This window comes from Lissotriton helveticus, chromosome 7 (genome assembly GCF_964261635.1).
Source record: "Lissotriton helveticus chromosome 7, aLisHel1.1, whole genome shotgun sequence".
Lineage (NCBI taxonomy): Eukaryota > Metazoa > Chordata > Amphibia > Caudata > Salamandridae > Lissotriton > Lissotriton helveticus.
Window position 1 is genome coordinate 176,360,316 of NC_136068.1, and position 20,158 is coordinate 176,380,473.

Genomic DNA, 20,158 nt, shown 5'->3' on the forward strand with positions numbered 1-20,158 from the left:
TGGGATGGGGTGCTTTCATTGGGAGAAGCACAAAATGGAGAGATTAACACTGCTTGTGGGATTTGCCAGGAGAAGCCGATTTTAGGAAGGGACGCCCTTAGCACACCACTTCCTAATACAAAATCACTAACCCATTTTTTGCGATTCAGTAATAGGTGACGGAATCCCAAAATAGGCTTTGTACACAGGAGAAAGCTTTCTTTGGTCACTAATGGCCTAATTCAGCGAATCAGGCCATTTGTGACAGAAAAAAAGCTATGTGCATGTGGCCCAAGGTGTGCGATTGTTGAACTTACTTGGCCCAAATCCAACTGAAAACAGACTCAAAAGTGCCATCATGCTTAATAAAGTGGTCCAGTCAGAGCGGTATATTCATGAAATCCTGTGCTATTGAACGACATAGGCTTCCTTTGCAGCATTATTTCATTTGTCTGGGTGAGGTTTTCCCACATTCTGAGAGATGGAAAAGTTTGTAAGCAACCTCAAGCTTGTAGTGCTGATGAAATCTATGTTAGGGGCATGAAATCAAGTTACTGCAACAGTCAGATTGATGGATTCTCTCCTTGCCTCCAGACGGCGAGTAGTGGTCTGCAATGGGAGTCCCTGGAGACTAGTGTGGCAGAAGCACTCACCATATACAGTGAAAGGTTTGATTTTGTGATGCTGATGCAACTATTGTGGGACTCCAGTAAGTCTTGATAACCCAATTCCAGTGACTGATATCGACATTACAGCACAACTTGCAAGCAGCAGGACTCCAGCTTTCTGGGCACCGCCCTTGGCGACCAATGTGAAAACACCCTTCTCCACACCAAGCCCAAAGGGGGCCCATGGAGCTATATATCACTGATGCATAGCAGAAAAGTGTATTGGGTTGACCAGTTAGCTGCTGAACGATGACTAGACCAAAGTCAACCAAAGTTCTCATCCTCATGTTGTCCATAAAATGGAAGAGGTCAATGCATGAACATGGGCGCTCACATTTGATTTCAGGGTTATGTTCTTCAGTTTCTTCAGGGTTCTCTAATGGAATAAGGCCCTCATGGCTTTCTTTGTGCAGCATGTTTCATTTTGGTCGATGAGATAGGAGAAACAGAATACTAAAAAACTGAGAAGGGGTTACCACAATAGCCAATACAAACATATTTCCAGCCTTCCTTTACATCACATAAGAAATAATTTTAATGCATACATGTAATATATAATTCGTCGTACTGCCAGTCTCATGATGTGACCCTAGCATGCCTCATTGATGAGGACTCACCGTCTCAGAGACCGAGATACCGCATGACCTGCATGATCTGGATGTGGCAAACCCTATACCGAATCGCCAGAAATAAACCATAAGGCGCAAACAAAATTACAAGCAGGATTCCCCCAAAAAGCACCACTTTGATGATATGCATTGTTGTTCTACTAGCAGGAAGATTAGTGATGATTCTTACCCAAACCCTTGGACTGAGAATGCCTATTACAAAAGCACAGTTTACGATATCTTGTAGGAACACCCGGAGGTGGGCGTTTATCTGAGGCATGTGCAGGATGTCTCCAAAAATCGTGTACCAGGCTGCCAAGGAGTACCCAAGGAGTGCACGCACGACCATGCACAACAGAGGGTGAGGGCCTAACATTCCAAAAGGGCCTGCCACGGCCAATTCAATTGCTGTAGCAGGTAAGAGGATGTCATTTAGCCACAACTCAGGGTAGATCTCTCTCTTATATGGCGACTGGGCATCTGCATTCATCATCATCCTGTATCCAGTGATGCAGGCAAGGAGCAGACATGTCAAAATGAACAGCAGACGACGAAAGACGAATCTTCCACCAAACCATGCCAGGCCGCTTTCAATTGACAAAGCAGGTGCGAGGATCTTTCCTATCACAAACAGGAGGTAGGTGTTGTTTATCTGAAACAGAGGCCAGCTTTCTCCAACCATCACACACCCGTGTGCACAGATCCAGATAACGAGCAGATACACGGCAATGGACAACATCACTCGCATTTCAGGATCTAAAAGACCATTTAAAAAGGAGAGCAGGTTATAAAATAATTTAGTAATGGGTTTAAAAGTCATCAGTTGTCATCAGATTTACGAATTATTCATTGATTTTCATTCACTTACATTTTTCCATAACCCTCACGTCACTGCTTTTGATTGCTTTTATGAGGAGGAAAGGCAGAATAAGTCGAAGAGCAAATATATTAAAGTGGCCATTTAATGAAAAGGAAAGAAAGCTTGTCCTCTTACCCTTGGCACATGAACAATCAACAACAAAAGGACTTTGTAATGTCTCTTTAATAATGCCGGGATGTTTTGTGTAAACTATTGTGACATCATTCACTGAAAGGCTCCTTTACACTAGAGTGGGAAGTTAGGGGTTAAGGGTTAGTAAACTGGGAGGAACGGGTAGGGTTTGGTGCTCTTCAGAACTTTATAAAGTTGCTTTTGCCATAAAACTGACAGGAGATGCAGGGAGGATAGTTTGAAGGTTTTACGCCTGGCTGGGGCTGGGATCTTCTTCTACCTTACATGATTTGAGGACAGCAGGTTTCAAGAGGGTGAATCTATTCGTATGCTCAGTGGAAAGGGTAGAAGCTCCCCAGAGAAGAGGTGTCCAATATACATCCAGAGGGCAGCACCTTTTCTACAATTTCTGGAAATCCCTATATGATACATATATATTCAATGTAATGTAATTAAGGTATACATAATCAGCAATTAGTCTTAACATCTGGCTGGATCCTATCCTTTTTGATCTACTTTTGGACAAAACTATAGTAATCACATAGCCAGCAGGTTGCCTTGTAGAGATTCATGAGCTAGTCTTTCATCTGAGTTTTTAACCCCTTGCGCGCTGGCCGAATTTTCACGCTGCTCGGGCGAAACAGAGAGTGGGTGGAGTTCAGACGGCCCCCGGACGTTGTTAGCACACACCCACCGTGATGCGTGACAGCCGGGGGGCGGTCCTGAGCACCGAAGGTGTTAAATCAGATGGCTGATTGATGCAGATCCAGTGAAGGGATCGAAGAGGTGAAATGATAGTCCTAGACCAATTGATTTTCAGGAGATTTTTTATCGGTGTGGATCCGATGACTAGGCTAGCTGGACATCCAAGAGAGGGGCAAAGGATTCACAGGCCTGTGGGGTCTTTGATCAATAGCAGCAGCCAAGGGATTCCTGCATTCATGTCTTAACATGCGTTAGACAAGGCAAACTTTTAGGAGCACCCCCATGCCCTCTTGAACTTTAAGGAGTACCTGGTTGAAGTTGGCATCATGCAACCCCCAGGTGTACAGATTTAGAATAATTGTGTTCTTCATTCATATGGTGTCAAATGATTGCTAGAGGTAATTGCCATGATGATCGTTAGAAGTGCTGTCATAAAGTTTTTGCTTAGTAAAGAAAAGTCTTTGAAAAAGAGAAAAAATTTGCACCATATGCAAACTGAAATTTACAGCCTATCCCTCTGTATATAAGCATTTGTTTTCACTATAGATATGTACCTATCTTTGTGTATTGCTTTGCTTTGTATAAATATGTAGAATAATTATGTTGTTGAGAAAAAAAAATCATCCTTGGTCTACATGTACTTACTTCCATTGTCCATCTATGTACCTTCTATGTACTTGGATCTGTGTGTCTGTTACTTTTCTCCTGAAAAGCATATCCAATGCTCTACCCTATTTCTCATACTGTCCCTCTATCAATATCTTTATCTTTATCTTTAATCTACATATACTTACCTTTTTGTTTTCACTATAGATATGTACCAATCTTTGTGTATTGCTTTGCTTTGTATAAATATGTAGAATAATTATGTTGTTGAGAAAAAAAAATCATCCTTGGTCTACATGTACTTACTTCCATTGTCCATCTATGTACCTTCTATGTACTTGGATCTGTGTGTCTGTTACTTTTCTCCTGAAAAGCATATCCAATGCTCTACCCTATTTCTCATACTGTCCCTCTATCAATATCTTTAATCTACATATACTTACCTCCTTTATGTATCCATATACTTTCAATGTACTTATGGATCTATATATTTATTACTTTCTTCTAATTTAGCATTTCCAATGGACTACCCTATATCTCAGCCTATACTTCTCTCAATATATCTTTTAGCCCAACCTTCTGACTCATCTCAAAGTTCTTTCTACCACTCTTTCCAATGCACTACCCTATCTCTCACCCTATACATCTATCAATATATCCTCTACATCCACTCTCTCATTTATCCCAAACCCCATACCACTACTATGATCCCCAAAATAACCCTTTCCAGATTCTCCCCTACTCTATCCCTCCTTGCATCATCTGACATCTCTTTTACTAAACCAATCCCGGATAACAAAGCTTTCTAAACTCTTCCCTCTGACTCCTCTCCTCCAAAACTCTTTTTTACTCATCTAAAAGCCTCCTCCTACTGCTATGACCTCAAATAAATATATAAAAAACCTTTGATCTTTTATCCCTTCACTATCCTTTTCAATCAAAATAACAGATTAACATGTTCACTTCTCAAATTCCATATTCCACTATACTAATTCACCACAAATTCTTTATGGGTTCCAGAGTAGAATGCTACTCACCAATAAAGCGTCTCAACACCCCATCAGGGTTACAACCGTTATATAAATACAAACTTTTTTCCCTTTTCTACCCCTCCCCAACCCTTCTCAATCCAAATAACTGACTAACATATCCACCACTAAAATTACTTTCATGTTTCACCATACTAATTCAACACTAATTCTTATGGGTTCCAGAGTAGCGTGCTACTTGCGCATCAAAACCAGATCAGGGGTAGCAAGCGCTATCTATATAAATACAAAACTCTTTCCCTCTTCTATCCCGCCACCTACCCTTCTCTACCCAAATAACTGAATAACATATCCACTGCTCAAATTACTTAAAATTTCACTATACTAATTTTCAACACTAATCCTTTATGGGTTCCGCAGTAGCGCGCTACTCGCCAGAAAGGCGCTTCAACACCCATCAGGGGTAACAAGTGCTATATGAATGCAATATGAATGCAAACCTTCCTTCCCCTTTTATCCCTCTGCTATCCTTCTTACTCCAAATAACTGACTAATATCCACCACTGAAATTACTTTCATATTTCACCATACTAATTCACCACTAATCCTTTATGAAGTTCTGGAGTAGCATGCTTTAACACCCCATCAGGGGTAACAAGCGCTATATAAATACACACCTTTTTTCCTCCTCTATCCTTCTGCTATCATTCCAAATCCAAATAACTGACTAACCTATCCACCACTTAAAATGTACTTGCATGTTTCACTATGCTAATTCAACACTAATCCTCAATGGGTCCCGGAGTAGCTTGCTACTCGCCGAAAAAGCGCTTTGACGCCGCGTCAGGGGTAGTTAGCGCTATATAAATGCAATTACAATACAATACAATACAATACATGAAATAAATAATTACTAAGAGAGAAAAGCCGAATCAGTGTGAGGAATTTTTTCAATGCACAAACGATATAAGATGCCAGAATAAAATAAAATGGATGTCAAATACAGTTGAGCCCCGTTCAATACATAAGTAAGGCATCCTTAACGTAATTTATTTAGAATATGGTCAGTGTAGGTGAATTGTGCTGTTGATTAAAGGGAAGATAAGCGAGGCATACACTTCAGTGCCAGTCCAACCAATGTCACTTCTTCATCAGGTCGGTAAAGTAGTGCATTGTGGACCACAGTGTCAAAGGCTGCAAAGGGACTCGAAGCAGAACCATTGCTCAGGAATGGCCAAGGCCATCATCCTCACTATGAGCAGTTCCTTGCTAATTTCCATGAGGGTTGTTTTGTTGTTATTGTTCCAAGAAGACCTTTGGATGTGAGTTAAGTTTGAAACCTCGACCCTTCATGGTATTGATAGCCACTGTGTCCTAGCTAATGAAGTATTGAAGCGGTATTTTTGCCCACATTTCAATATTGCTATCTTCAATATCAGTTTCATAAATCCAAGAAATGTGACATTACAATCTTCAATTTTTTTTTCCACCAACGTTCTTGTGAGGCGCCAGATATTTTTGAGGGGAAGGTAATGTGCTGTTTCTTATAATTCTTGATTGTTGTCTTTTTTATTTACTGAATTTACAATGCAAACTAATTCTTCAGGAAGCTAAGGTATGTGAAAGCAGGGCCCAGAGATCTAGATGCAATGTAGAGAAACATTTGAGGAGCTTTGATTCTTCCATTCAGGATCAGAGAATTGGTTTTCCATCCATTTAGATCCTATATGGTGACTACTTGCTGCCTGCTTGCGGATGATAGAGCATCTACCCTCAGTATGAATGTCAATGAAGCAGGGTACTAGCTGCATAAATCAAAACATGCAGATTAGGGGAGGAGCCAAGATGGCGATCGGGATGGAAGTGTAGGCTCCCGGCTCTGCAAACCTCCGATCCCCGCACGGACATCCTGTATATAATCCTGGAACTGCGCTACAGTTTTGTGCTGATGAATGTGACCCGATATCGATCGTGTGATCCCGAGGTCTCTACCAGCCTCACAGCCGGAGATACATGCCTCGGAAATTTGCGGCCCTAGTGACCCTGGAACCGGTGTTAGGATTCCCGAGTGGTCCTCTTTCTCTTGCCATGTCTGGGAGCCCATGTGACCTGCTGGGGCGGAGATATAAGCTCCTTTCTCCTTGTCCCCAGTGCTTGATATCTAGTCATTTTGGTTTCCTGGTCTTGGACTAGGGGCTGTTTGTACAATTGGGACTTTTGCTGTTGTTCACGGGCTCGTGATTGCAGTTTTCTTGGCTCTTGGGTTCCCTTGTCTGTCCCTTTGACTGAGTTTTCCCTGTTCCTGACTATCCCTGTATTTTGTTTGGTCCTTTGGAGTTTGTAGCGTTTTGTGTTGTCTTTTCGTGTTTGTTAGTGTCTTTGTCTTTTGTTGAGCCTTTTAACCCGGCTGGGTAGAAATAAGAGTTACTGGGGCTCCAGTGCTCTTAAATGTGACAGGTGGTCCGGCTGGATTACCGTCACTATTCACTGTTCTGTGTGGGTAACGCGCAGAATAAGCACTGCCACATTTCCGCATTGTTTTCCATCTTCTCCACATCGTTGTGTGGAGGTGGAGTGCTGATTCGGGCGCATCCGGGTTTAGCAAAATACACTGCTACGCCGGTGGCTATCAGCGTTCTGTCCCTTGTCTTTTTCCCCCACCTTTGTAAAGCTCCGAGCGCTTCCTTGCCTTGAAGGACGGAGGTTTTTTTAGTCGTTATCACGACTTTTTCCTCCTTAAACCCGGGGGCTCGTGTTATATACGGAGCGATTCCCCCAGCGCTGAGACACCTTTTCCCCTGCCCCCTATTCTCCTGCTGAGACCTCACTGGATTCCTCCTCGACGGAGATCTCCACTGGACTACTAGCAAAGCGCTTGAGGGTAAGGAGGAGTGAAGGGGTGGTGTGGGATGTGGTAAGAGAAAGAGGCGCTACATTGTATTTATATGTGCCATATTTGGTGGACAGTGATTTAATTTTGTCCCTATAGGTGCAGTCTGTGTGGAGAACATCGGTCTTTGCAGCAAGTCCCTAGCAAGATCTCGGGGATCCCTTATCTGTCACACCCCCTACCCGCCCCCTGTCCGTTGTCCCTCTGTCGACCCATTGGATTATACCTTTTGTGGGTCGCTTATGGGCAAGGGCAGTGGAACGGGGTAATCGTCACTCCTGCATTGTATGGGCATAGCTGGAAAGAAACCAACAGAATATCAAGCCCAAGTCATATTTACAGTGCCTGAGCGACGATGGATGAGTCTGGGGGGGCCACGGGTGGTACGGCTGTGGGTCCCACTTTACAGGATGTTATGGGTGCGTTATCTGCCCTACAGGAGCAGATACATGAATTAAGGCAGGAGAATGTTGCCTTGAAACAGGAAGTCGGGGCATTGAGTAGTAGGGAGAAAGGGCCGCATAGGACTCAGGCTCCGGTTTTACAACCCGCCACCTTTCAATATGGGGGTGGGCAGAGCTCCAGTAGCGGAGTACCTGTAGCAGTTACGGTGAATACTCCTGTTTCAGTGCCGTTGGCTCCACCAGAGAGATTTACGGGGGATAGCGCGAAGTTTGGCACTTTTATGAATCAGTGCCAACTACACTTTTTGTGTAAACCAACTGCTTTCCCTAACGATTCGGCCAAAGTAGCTTTCACGATATCGTACTTGGCTGGTACTGCTGCCCAATGGGCGATACCCCTTGTAGAAAGAGACGATCCGGTGTTGGTTGACTATCCTGCGTTTAAGGAACTGATGCATGGGTTGTTTGCGAAACATGCCTTTATGCAGGCCAGCGACGCAGAGCTCCTGAAGTTAAGGCAGGGTAGACAAGATTTGTTGACGTATATTTCCACCTTCAATCGTCTTGTGTCCGAAACCCATTGGCCTGAGGATAAGAGGACCTCATTGTTTTATCAAGGTCTTGCCGAGGATCTTAAGGATGTGGTGTCACAAGTGGTGGATCCTCCGGTTGACTGTGCGGCCTTTATTGATCTTGTGGTCAAGTTGAATCATCGTTTGTCCGAGAGACGGGGGGAGAAAAGCCGTTACCTTGCGTCTCGGGGGGGGTTTGTGAGGCCAGATAATAAGACAACTGGAGCAGGAGAGGCAAAGACAGTTTCTGAACCGATGGAAATAGGCGGTATAAGAGGGCCATTGTCTAACGACGAAAAGAAACGTCGCAGGGAATTGAATCTGTGTTTGTATTGTGGCCAAGGGGGGCACTTTGCTAGAGAATGTCCAGTGAAGCCATCTGGCGTCTATTATAGTAAGAAGGTGGCCTGTTTGTATCATGAGAGGACGGAGAGACAGTATGAGGTGCTTGGAATTGTAGACAGGGCACCTAGGCACTTCATTATAAATGCCCATTTATTGCTCCACAGGGATAACAGAGTGCCAGTATCTGTGTTATTGGACTCCGGGGCCACAGGGAATTTTCTTGACATCACGCTGGCAGAAAAGTTGAGGATTCCCTGTTGTAAAAAAGATCAGCCAGAACTTGTGAGGGCAATAGATGGCACCGAATTAACATCTGGATCTATCACTAGGAGGACAGCGCCTTTGTGTTTGGTGTGTGAGAATGGTCATTCGGAGATGGTGTGCTTTGATCTAATAGATGCCCCTTCTTTTGGTTTGGTGTTGGGTGTGCCATGGTTACAGGAGCACAACCCCAGGATAGATTGGGTGCAGCGGTTAGTGTCTCTGGATTCATCTCATTGTCTGAAGCATTGCTATCAGGAGGCAGGCAAGAGGGAGTTGTCGTTGTCTTGTGCCGCCACTGACGTGGATGTCGTACCATCACAATACCAGGCATATAAAGAAGTCTTTGATATCGATCAGGCGCAGGGCTTACCCCCTCATAGATCGTTTGATTGTAAGATCGATTTGATACCAGGGGCACCTCTCCCCTGTAGTCGGGTGTATGCTCTTTCAGAGCCAGAGGAGTTGCATCTCAAGAAATATCTTGATGAAATGTTGAGACTGGGTTTTATTCGACCCTCCTGTTCGCCGGTTTCATCTGCCATCTTCTTTATTCCTAAGAAGGAAGGCACATTGCGGGCATGTGTGGATTATAGAACATTGAACAAGGCCACGGTTAAGAACAAATACCCGCTTCCACTCATTCCTGTGTTGTTAGATCAGCTCCGCAGGGCTACGGTGTTCACCAAGTTGGACCTGCGGGGTGCTTATCATCTAGTGCGTGTGCGCTCGGGTGATGAGTGGAAGACGGCTTTTAAGACTAAGCATGGTCTGTATGAATATTGCGTGATGCCGTTTGGATTATGCAATGCACCGGCGGCCTTCCAGTTTTTTATTAATGAGGTGCTTCGGGAGTTCCTGGATAGGAGTGTAATTGTATATCTGGATGATATCTTAATCTTTTCTGAGACCGGGGCTGATCACCAACGGCATGTGACCCAAGTGCTGCAAAAACTGCGGGAACACCATTTATACGCAAAGCTAGCGAAGTGCCAGTTCAGCACTACTCAGGTGGAGTTCTTGGGGTTTGTGGTTGCGGCAGGAGGGGTTCGGATGGATCCTAGAAAGATCGAGGCCATTATCACCTGGCCTGTTCCAACATCAGTGAAACAGATACAGGTACTATTGGGATTCGCCAATTTTGATAGGCGTTTTATTTCCCATTTCTCTGATGTTGTGGCCCCCCTGACGCGGTTGCTAAGAAAGGGGGTTGCTTTTGTGTGGTCTTCAGAGGCTCAAGAAGCCTTTCAACGGTTGTTGGAAAAGTTCACGTCTGCACCTGTCTTGGTACATCCTGACCCTGCCTTGCCTTTCTTTGTGGAGACGGATGCCTCGCTCTGTGCGGTAGGAGGGGTGTTGTCCCAGAGGGATGTTGAGACCGGTTGTATGCATCCTATTGCCTATTTTTCTAAGACTTTACTGCCAGCGGAGCGTAATTACACCGTGGCTGAGAGAGAGCTGCTGGCAGTTAAATTGTCATTTGAGGAATGGAGGCATTACCTGTGGGGGGCCCGGCACACCATCACGATCTATACGGATCATAAGAACCTGGAGTTCTTTCGTTCTGCACGTGCTTTGACACCACGCCAGATGCGTTGGGTTCTTTTCTTTAATGAATTTGATTTTGTTATCACGTACAGGCCAGCAGCACAGCAGGTGAAATCAGATGCTCTATCCCGTATCCATGTAGACTCTAAGGAGCTGGGACAGGGCAGGGAGGATAGGCCTATGATTTCTAGTGACAGAATAATAGGGGTGGTGGACGGAGAGGTCTTTCTGTCTCACGTGAGGGACCAACTGAGTAAGACGGATTTAGCCCCATGGTTGTCATTACCCCAAGTCACAGTCCAGGACGGCCTGTTGTATAATGGAGACAGGCTATTCGTTCCCCCTACACTGAGAGAACAGGTCTTGGAATGGTGTCATTCGTCTGCTTTGGCGGCACATCCTGGGATACCGAAGACAAGAGAGATGTGCATGCGGTGGTTTTGGTGGGAAACACTGTCACAGGATGTCCAGGGGTATGTGTCAGCTTGTCCGGTGTGCGCCATCAGCAAGCCTACTCACTGTAAGCCGTCAGGACTGTTACGTCCCTTGGATGTTCCTCCCGCTCCATGGCATACTATTAGCATGGATTTTGTGACCGAGCTTCCATCTGTTACCGGTTTTACCGCCATCCTTGTTGTGGTTGATTTGTTTACAAAGATGTCTCATTTCATTCCGCTTCCTCAGATCCCTACGGCCAGAGAGTTGGCTTTAGTGTTCATGTCATCTATAGTTCGGATACACGGGCAGCCTTCTGCAGTGGTGACAGATCGGGGGGCCCAGTTTGTGTCCCATTTCTGGAAGGAGTTGTTTTCAGTGTTAAGAATGGAGATCAGATTGTCTTCTGCGTATCATCCGCAGTCTGATGGCCAGACTGAGCGCACCAATCAGACCATGGAGCAATACCTTCGGTGTTTAATATCTTCCCTGGCTTGCGATTGGGTTACAGCCTTGCCCATTGCGGAATTCGCATATAACAACAGTGTGCATTCCGCTCTGGGTATGACTCCTTTCTTTTGCTCTTTGGGTTACCATCCTAGGGCCATAGCCATTCAACCTACGGGACGAGTGCCAGCCATAGATGATGCGTGTAAGCGGCTGAATGGGATATGGGATGTTGCTCGGGTACAGCTACTGGCAGCCAAAGCCAGTATGAAGGTACAGGCAGATAAGCACAGGGCCCCTGCTCCTGCTTATCAAGTAGGTGAACAGGTGTGGTTGGCCACGAAGAACCTTAGGCTTGGCGGGTCCCGTAAATTGCAGCCTAGATACGTGGGTCCATTCCCGATAGTGCAGGTCATCAATCCCGTGGCTATGAAATTGGATCTACCCGGTGACTATCGGGTTCACCCTGTGTTCCATACTTCCCTATTGAAGCCCTATATACACTCTTCACAGGTGCTACCCCCACCTCCCCCGGTGCTTGTGGAAGGGCAAGAGGAATATGAGGTTCAGGCCATTCTGGATTCAAGGCGAAGGAGGGGCCATTTGTTTTATTTGGTCGACTGGAAAGGGTATACCCCTGAGGATCGTACTTGGGAACCGGCTGGGGGGGTTCATTCACCCCGATTGGTTCGTTTGTTTCATCGCCAGCATCCGTCTAAACCCCGTCCTGTGGGGAGGATTATTGGGAGGAGGTACTGTTAGGATTCCCTAGTGGTCCTCTTTCTCTTGCCATGTCTGGGAGCCCATGTGACCTGCTGGGGCGGAGATATAAGCTCCTTTCTCCTTGTCCCCAGTGCTTGATATCTAGTCGTTTTGGTTTCCTGGTCTTGGACTAGGGGCTGTTTGTACAATTGGGACTTTTGCTGTTGTTCACGGGCTTGTGATTGCAGTTTTCTTGGCTCTTGGGTTCCCTTGTCTGTCCCTTTGACTGAGTTTTCCCTGTTCCTGACTATCCCTGTATTTTGTTTGGTCCTTTGGAGTTTGTAGCGTTTTGTGTTGTCTTTTCGTGTTTGTTAGTGTCTTTGTCTTTTGTTGAGCCTTTTAACCCGGCTGGGTAGAAATAAGAGTTACTGGGGCTCCAGTGCTCTTAAATGTGACAGGTGGTCCGGCTGGATTACCGTCACTATTCACTGTTCTGTGTGGGTAACGCGCAGAATAAGCACTTCCGCATTTCCGCATTGTTTTCCATCTTCTCCACATCGTTGTGTGGAGGTGGAGTGCTGATTCGGGCGCATCCGGGTTTAGCAAAATACACTGCTACGCCGGTGGCTATCAGCGTTCTGTCCCTTGTCTTTTTCCCCCACCTTTGTAAAGCTCCGAGCGCTTCCTTGCCTTGAAGGACGGAGGTTTTTTTAGTCGTTATCACGACTTTTTCCTCCTTAAACCCGGGGGCTCGTGTTATATACGGAGCGATTCCCCCAGCGCTGAGACACCTTTTCCCCTGCCCCCTATTCTCCTGCTGAGACCTCACTGGATTCCTCCTCGACGGAGATCTCCACTGGACTACTAGCAAAGCGCTTGAGGGTAAGGAGGAGTGAAGGGGTGGTGTGGGATGTGGTAAGAGAAAGAGGCGCTACATTGTATTTATATGTGCCATATTTGGTGGACAGTGATTTAATTTTGTCCCTATAGGTGCAGTCTGTGTGGAGAACATCGGTCTTTGCAGCAAGTCCCTAGCAAGATCTCGGGGATCCCTTATCTGTCACACCCCCTACCCGCCCCCTGTCCGTTGTCCCTCTGTCGACCCATTGGATTATACCTTTTGTGGGTCGCTTATGGGCAAGGGCAGTGGAACGGGGTAATCGTCGCTCCTGCATTGTATGGGCATAGCTGGAAAGAAACCAACAACCGGGACCTCCAGTGAGCTACAGGGCCGGACGCTACACCAACAACAGCGGCCTTCTTTGCCTGGGTGGAGTCGGCGGCCGAAGCGCATTGGCTGACGGTCTGAATCTCGCAGCAAACGCTCTCCGTGATAACAGATGCGGTCGGAATGCGCCCCTGATGTGCTGGCCCGAGGGAAAGATTGAAAATAGTCGGCTTATCGAGGGTGTGCTGCTCCGCCGCGGATTGCAACTCTGCCCGGATTTCGCGGACCGCTCCCGATTTTCCCGTGAACGCTCAGCCGGAGCGAGGCTGGCCGTAACCAGAGATCACCACCTGGGTGACGGCCCCCACTGTCACAGTGCATCTGATGGTGGCCTGACCGGATTGCTATCGTCCATGGCTGACTCCCAATCTCCCCTCACGATGGGGATGCCCGATGGCCGCCTTGAGGGGACGGAATGTGCCGTCCCGACTATCACGACACAGCGAGGTGGGGATTGTGCGATACCAGGCGGAATGGTGGTACAGGAGAAGGGGACTACACTATCGTATGGCAATATTCTTGCCGCTCTTGGTGACCTTTTGTCTGTCTGTAAGCATGGCTCCCTGGTTTTGGGGAGTAAGCTTGAAGAGATGGTGCTTACGCTGGAGACATCACGATCAGATGGGTCCGGGGTGCACGCAGACCTGCCCCACACTATCTTCGCGAGTGGTGTTGTGGCCGCTAATGTGTACGGAGGGGAACTGATGATCCCGGACCCTGCCGTGGCCTGTGGACAGGCTTCCGTGTGTTTGGACTACTCTGACGGGTCCCTTTCTCAGCAACTGCCGGCGACCTGGTCTATCGCACCGTCACTGATACCCCAGGCAGTGTTTAACCAACGGCTGGCTATGGTACCTGCCGTTCCCTATCTCGTCTTGGCCTCCCTGATGTGGAGTACGAATACCGGGACTGTCTTTGGAAAGATGGCCGCAAGTGGTGAGGACTCTGTTGGTGGCCGGCGACCTCCATTTTGTCTTTGTTTGCTGATCTCCAGTATTGCTTGGACACGTTGCGTTACTACTTTGGCTGCTGAGGGAATAAATCGACGGGCATGCCCGGGTAGACTTGCAAGGTCGGGCCAGGGATAATATGCTTCCCCAAATGTTGACGCTAATATGGCTGGCGGAGGCGAGGGTTGCGCGATCTTTTGTTATAGCTATTTGCGTGGTACATGGAAGATTCTCCCCAATTCTTACGGTATTGACTGACCTTAATTCTGTTTTGTATTCTGGGGAGGGATCTGGGTATGTTGCGGGAGGGGGTGGCCGGGAGCCAGTATGGATGGCCCTCCTTTAGTTTTATTAATGGTTTTATTTTTTCTTTCTTTTCTATAACTATATTTCGGGTACTCTTTTTAAGGGCGACAGGCACGCTGCTAGGGGGGGGTAAGCCATAGCCTCTGCAGGGGTGCAGGGTGGGGGGGTAGGGGGAGGGGTCCTCTCTTTTTTGTTTACTTGTCCTTCCTTAGTTTCTATGGGTCCTTTTTTCCCTCTCTTCTCTTTTCTCTGTTTCCTTTCGTTTCTCTCTCTCTCTTTTTTGGGTCAGTATGGAGGTTAGGTATTGCGCCCCTTGTCATACCTGTACTTTGGGATATTGCTAACTTTACTAAGGTGGTCTTGCGTTCATGGGGTGGGCGATGACTGGTGCGAACTGTGATTAGAAATGCCAACGTCCTGATACGTGTACTGTAGCACCAGCAACCTGATACTGATTATTAGCTCTGTGGACATCCTGATGTGTGCATTGCCCACCCTATGCCCTTAGATTGATTGTATGCCATCTGATCCTTATTATCATATATTTTAAAATGAACCTTATTTGCTCCTTTAACTCAGTGGTCGCGTCTATTCGAATTGTCTTTTGTGATGTGTGCAGTTTGTTGGAATGGTGAACTACTGAGGTGCTTTCTGGTTGACGAACGTGCTACGAATTGATTTCGAGGCCGGCCAAGTGGTTGTAGGCCCGTATCTGTATTCATGTGATGCACAATAAAGGTTTTCAAAAAAAAAAAAAAACATGCAGATTACAGCACTCAATAACCTCAGATGATCATCCCAAGGAGTGATCAAAGGAGGAACGATGTCATACTGACACAAATAATGCCCCAAACAAATGCCCTGTGGTCATCCTTCGAACTGTATAATCAGCATGAAATTACCAAAATATTACTATCTCTGAAACCAAATAATCATTACAATGACCCTCTGCCATCAAAATGCGGGCCCTCCTGCAACCACATGGTCATTCCCTACTGGACTAAGATAATTATTGAATCGCTTGTCCAAGGATCAATTCCAGACTGCCTAAAAACAGGGCAGGTCATCCCTCTCCTAAAGAAACCTACGGAGAACCCATCTGACCCAAACAACTTTAGTCCAGTAACAACCATTCCCCTACTAGCCAAAGAGCTAGAAAAATGTGCTCTCAATCAACTGTGTCAACACATTACTGAATTTGAACTACTAAATGACTGCCAATCCGGGTTCAGACCAAACCACAGTTCGGAAACAGCAATCCTACCCATAGTAGATGACGCTTTACTAGCCCTTGACCGGAATGAAAGCTGCCTCCTGATCCTTCTGGACTTATCCTCTGCGTTTGACACAGTAAACTATCCCAAATTATACAAACGCCTGGAAAATAGGATGGGCTTAACGGGAACTGTACTGAAATGGTTCTACTCCTTCCTAGAGAACAGATTGCAAAGATTACTGGTAGACAAGAAGCTATCCCCACTATCTCCAATTCAAATTGGGGGTCCACAAGGATCAACCCTATCCCCTTCACTATTTAACCCATACGTCGAACCATTAACTGAAATATTGCACAAGGCTAACATTTCCTTTCACATGTTCGCTGACGACACCTGGCTGTATATGAAGATGGCATCTCCGTTAGAGATCAAAATTATGAACCAAGCACACAAGAAAACTGTTGAATGGCTAGCCGGCAATCATCTTAAGCTCAACTCACAGAAAACCAAATTCCTTTTGATCTCCCCTCCTAAAAGTTCAACCAAGATTAAAGAATGGACCAAGTTGATCACAGCACTAAACGGTACCCTGACGACAGTTGATTCATCCAAATCCTTTGGTATCACACTGGCCAAATATCTAAACATGCAAGCACCCATCAACACAATAGCAAAAAAAGCTTGTTTTCATCTGAATTACCTCAGAAAACTAAAGCCACTCGTCGATCCCGGGGGATCTGAAAATGGCAGTACGGGCACGGGTCATATCAAGAATTGAATATTGATGCGCAACTCTATCAGGACTCCCTAAGATCTCAACAGCTCCCCTAAAAGCTTGTCTCAATGCAGCAAACAGACTTAAACTGGGAACAGAAACATATGACCACATAACTCCACTGAAAGCGCTCAACTGGCTACCATACGAGGCAAGAATAGAACTAAAAATTGCATGCATGACACAAGGCATTACACCACAAAACTCCAAATTACCTAGCCCATAAAATTACGCTGTCCGGAGGCACTAGAAACTCGAGAGGATCGGAGGATTTTCTACTGAAACCAGCATTATTCCGTAAGAAAAAAACTAATGACAGAGCATTTACGGGAGCTGCACCAAGGATTTAAACTTCGCTCCCACTGAATATCAGAAGAATCACATATGCTCCACAATTCAAAAAGTAGACTCAGTCCTTTCTTGATGGTTACATTTCTCCCATAACGAACAATGTGTGTTAACATAACAATACTATACCCTGCTTGGATATAGAAGAACTCAGGAATGATATTATCTTAAATTTAAGCATGACATGACAAACTTGAGTGTAATTTATCGATCCCTTTTATTCAGCATTATATCTATCTTGTGTATGAATCAATATATGCCAATGTTAGTGAATACATAGACTTGTTTTTGATGAGAAAGGATTGGACATCTGCTGATATCGAAGGTGATTTGAAATGTAAAGCGCTATAACACCCAATCTCTGGGTCTGGTTTGCCCTATAGAACATATTGAATAAATAAATAAATAAATGCATGAATATATATGAGAAACAGAATGGAAGGGGCGTGTGACTCCTTCGCATGCCGTATAATATAGAGACCCTATTGCCGAAGGCTATCCTGCTATTTTTTCCAGCTCAGTTCAGCTCTCCAAGTCATTGCTAGACAAATATCTTCAAGCCAATATGAGGCTCCGCAGAAGGATGCCATTGATTCATGGTTCTTAAGTGACCTCATAGCCAACTGACATTTGCAAACTGCACTCTGTCATACAACACCAGCACACCCTAATAGGCTTTAAGAGATGTAAGTCTGTCCAACTATGGTGCTGAAATTGAAAAGTTGCTTTGTTTCATTAAGGGATTTGTCACTACAAAGGTCAGCACTACTTAGAAACAATTAAAAGCATATTTTTATGATTAGTGGAGGATTTGAAATTGGACAGAATTAGTTCAGATTTTTAAGTGTTTGGACATTTTAGTAGTAAATTGAATGTATAACAATCTCATGCATGTCCTTACATACAAACTTCTTGTATGTAATGCACCTAAACATTAGTCTCTTTTGCTTTGTGCTCATAAAGAGAACTACTGATGCTTCTCATCTAAAGGTGCTCACTCTCATCCATCCATCACCAATACTGAGAATACGACACATGTACAGTTAAGTGTATGCAACTCCCATGTTCACAACATTTTCAGATTCAATTTTGAAAGAGAAATGACCATGACAGCTCTAACGCATAAGCTGCATTAATAAATTCCAAAAAACAACTCTCGCTGCAGAAGGAGAAATGGAGTCAGCAAGAAAAGATAGACTTAAAGGCAAAGCAGCCATTAACAATTACTCTACAATACTGGAATAGAAAGACTAAAAGATAATGGAATACTAATCAGATGGAACAAATGAATTGTGGCAAATATCTTAAGTTCCAACAAATCAAGGCAATACCTTCCAGAAACAAAATCTTCGGAAGTATCTAGATTAACGTATTACAGTTCATTTTTGATGTTGGATACTGTTACAAGGTGAATTGAAGGAACCAATTCATTCCCAGGGAATTTTGATAACAAAAAAAGGCTAGATAGGTCTTTTTCTAGCCTTACAGCCATCTAGCAGGACTGTTTTCCCAAAATGTTAACCTTTGGCCAAAGTCGATCCTTTACAATGCTTGCTCATTTTCAACCTTGTCTGTCTCTAGACCTTTGCCAGCACACAAGAATTCAACACCCATGCTCTGAGACCTCTCTTCCAAGAATTGCATGAGTACAAAAAGGTCACCAGCACACATCATATTGTAATATGATTGGCCCCATGCATTCAAAGTTAAGTTGTCTGAACAAGTGGCAGAAGTCAGCTATAAAATTGTAATCTAGTGAATTTTAATGCAATTAAAACTTAGCTATGAACTTGAAATAAACAAAAGAAATCACTCACCCATTTTATTCAGTGACTTAATGATGTCTTGTTCTAAGCTGATTTCGATAATTCGATGAAAAATAGAAGTCCTGGCTAAAAGTTGCACAATAAATTGTTAGGAATTGCTGACTGGTTTTTGGATAGCTACGCTGGATCCTCCAATTCTGATATATGAAACAAACTAACCTTGAAGTTTTAGTTCACAAGTTGCAAGATAGGTAAGGTATGCACAGTGACATCAGACGTTTCATGTCAGACAGGTTGTGGCACATTTTTGCTTTTAAAACAAATCCCTTTTACAAGAATGCTACAGCAAAAGCATCAGGGGACTTTTGTGTAAATATTGCGATACTTCAAACAGACTGAAAAAAGAAGGAACAATGAATAGAGAAGCTGATCTGACATGAACTGGGAGGGGGCTGATGAAACAAGCATTGGCAAATGGAAAAGGTCTGGTGTCATCCTCCAGCCATTTGGCAATTCTTGTTTTATTTTGGTGCAGCTTTTGGAAAACTTTTTTGATTGGAAAGCTGCTGTTTGTCAAACTGACATTTTTTAAACTAAAGACAAAAATGTATTTGGTCCCAAAAAAGCATACATTGAAATAGTTCTCCCTGATACTGAAGGGAACTATTTTGTGTGTGGATGTGCTCCTTGTAAAGGGGCCGCATAGTAAAAGTGAAGTCAGCCAATGGCTGAGGTGGGGCGTCATGTTGCCAGTTGATGCATGCTTGAGTGGGTTGGAGAAAAATGGGAATGACACAACAACAGACAAATGGATGAAGTGTGGTAGAAAATCCCTATACATAACTAAGTCATACACATCATTTTTAGTAAAATCAAAAGGTCTTGGCTAACAAAGACCTAAAAAAACAAGTGTTGTGTCATTGGCTGACACCCTTTCACCTTTGAGAAAGAAAGAAGGAAAGAAAGCATGAAAGAAGAAAGAATGAAAAAGGAAAGACAAGAATGAAGGACAGAAAGAAGGAAGGTAAGGAAGAACAAAGGAAAGGTGGAAAGTAAGAAGTAAAAAAGTAGGCAAAAAGAAAGAAGGCAAGAAATAAGGTATGCAAGAAAGAAGGAAAGGAAGGCAAGAAAGAAAAAAATGGAAGATAGAAAGAGAGACAGAGAAAAGGAAGGAAAGAAAAAAGACAGGAAGACAGAAAGCAAGAAAAAAGGAAAGAAGGAAGGAATGCAGGAATGAAAGCTGCAAAGAAAGGGAGAAAGAAAGAAAAAACAAACAAACAAACAAACAAAGAAAATAGAAGGAGAAGAAGAAGAGAAGAGAGAAAGAAGGAAAGAAATAATGAAATCAAGAAAGAAGAAATGAAAGCAAGAAAGAAGTTAAAAGACATATGAAAAGATGAAGAGAATCAATGCAAGAA

The 20,158-nt window shown here is 44.5% G+C and overlaps 1 pseudogene; it reads right to left on the bottom strand.

The window, feature by feature from the left end:
* Positions 1-255: 255 nt before the first annotated feature.
* Positions 256-18,899, bottom strand: LOC144768985 (solute carrier family 2, facilitated glucose transporter member 10-like; annotated as a pseudogene).
* Between the last annotated feature and the right edge of the window lie 1,259 nt (positions 18,900-20,158).